This window comes from Benincasa hispida, chromosome 11, assembly GCF_009727055.1.
Source record: "Benincasa hispida cultivar B227 chromosome 11, ASM972705v1, whole genome shotgun sequence".
Lineage (NCBI taxonomy): Eukaryota > Viridiplantae > Streptophyta > Magnoliopsida > Cucurbitales > Cucurbitaceae > Benincasa > Benincasa hispida.
Window position 1 is genome coordinate 46895482 of NC_052359.1, and position 2046 is coordinate 46897527.

Here is a 2046-nt window from a genome sequence, read left to right on the forward strand (position 1 = left end):
CGGTAGCTCAACTGGGATTATTAAGAATCAAATTAATTTTGGATTAATTTGAATTGTTCAAATTTATTGAAGGAATTAATTATATATGATATAATTAATATAATGTACTTAATTCATTATAATATAAAGTTTTATTTGAGAGAAAATAAATATTTGAATATGATTTAAATATTAATTATATGAATATGATTCATATAAATACTATAGGTTAAATTTAATATGAATTTGATTCATATTAAATACTATATGTTAATTGAGAGAATATTAAACTATAGGTTATATTATATATGATATAATATAAACTATAGGTTATATGTTATATTAGATGTAACATATAGTTGATATATGTTATATATAGTAAACTAATTATATATATAAAATTAAAAATTAGTTTTAAATTTTTTAATTTAAATTAATTAGTTATGCATCGAGTACTTGAACAACATCTTGTCAATGTACGATGCCTAAGACAACGCTAGCACTTTGTTCTTCTGATCCCAAAAGATCTAAATACCAAGAACAAACTGAGCCTCTCCTAAATCTTTCATTTGAAATTGGGTCGCTAGCCAGTTCTTAACTGATGTCAATGGACCTACATCATTCTCAATGAGTAGGATATCGTCTACATACAACATTAGAAAAACTACTGAATTGTTGATAATTTTCTTGTAGACACATGGCTCATCAACGTTTTGGTCAAAGTCGTACGATTTGATCGCAGTATCAAACCGAATGTTCCAAGATCGAGACGTCTGTTTTAGCCCATAAATGGACCGATTAAGTTTGCAAACCTTTTACTCTTAACCTTGGGCAATGAATCCCTTGAGCTGCACCATATAAATGGTTTCCTCAAGATTCCCATTAAAAAAGGCAGTCTTGACGTCTATTTTTCATATCTCATAGTCATAATATAAGGCAATGGACAAGAGAATGCGAATAGACTTCAACATGGCAACAGTCTTGACGTCATTCAGACTGGACAAGATGTAAGTTCGAGCCTTCTCGTTTGCCCGTGTCCAACGCTCATAAGCCTTTTGAACATTTTAAGTGACGTTTTGATGTGGAATAGAAGGACACTCCTTCGTAAGGACGAACCTCAGGTCATCGATGATTAAAATTGTTGCGATCATGTGTTTTCAACCAGTGTAATTCTCACCAGTCAATTTGTTGGCACTTAAAAGAGCTAATGTGATTGTTGCCATTCTAACATTGCTGAAAAATGAACAAACTCAATGAGTTTATGCAATACCACTTTTAACACCCATTTTAGTTTTAGCAAAATAGTTTCCATGTACCCTAAGTGAAAAGACATCTATTTCGCAATGATGCCCTAGCAAGGCAGGACAAACGTCACCAGTAGGGTGATCAAATGCCCCTTCACTGGGATTAGAAACTCTCAACCATTAGACAGAAATAACTCTTGTAACTGACCTTAACAGTCACCATTTATTGGTCCAGAATTTTTAACCTTTAACAATTCCGTGTAAGTGTAACCCCTCATTTTCGGCCTTAGAGCCCCGTCTTAATATGCCCACAGTAGGAAAAAAGCAGATTAGGACAAGTGACTAAAGCGACCTTATCCTATATAGGAGATTAGATAAAGAGTCGTGCAAAACTGCCATCCTATAGGGGGACACTCCCTGGGTGCCTTGAGGCAATGCACAGAAATGTTAGCCAACCTAATGAGAGAGACCGTGGGATCTGCTGTCGCACGTCCCGCTCTCCTTTACTATGAACATTCTCTCCATTCACCTTAGTATCTGTCTCTTATACACATCTAGATGTGTATAAGAGAACGAATCAGAGAGACCATGGGATATGCTGTCGCACGTCCCGCTCCCACTTACTATGAACATTCTCTCCATTCACCTTAGTATTGACCTACCTAAATACCATTCTTTAGGAGGACACTCCCAAGGTGCCACGAGGCCGAGGATAGATCTCATGGTGTGAACATAAAGGAAGAAATGTGAAGAGGTATAAATGAAGTGCCTGAAGGAAATCGGACACGAGGATTTTCATGAGCAGTGGAAGGATCGTTCCAAA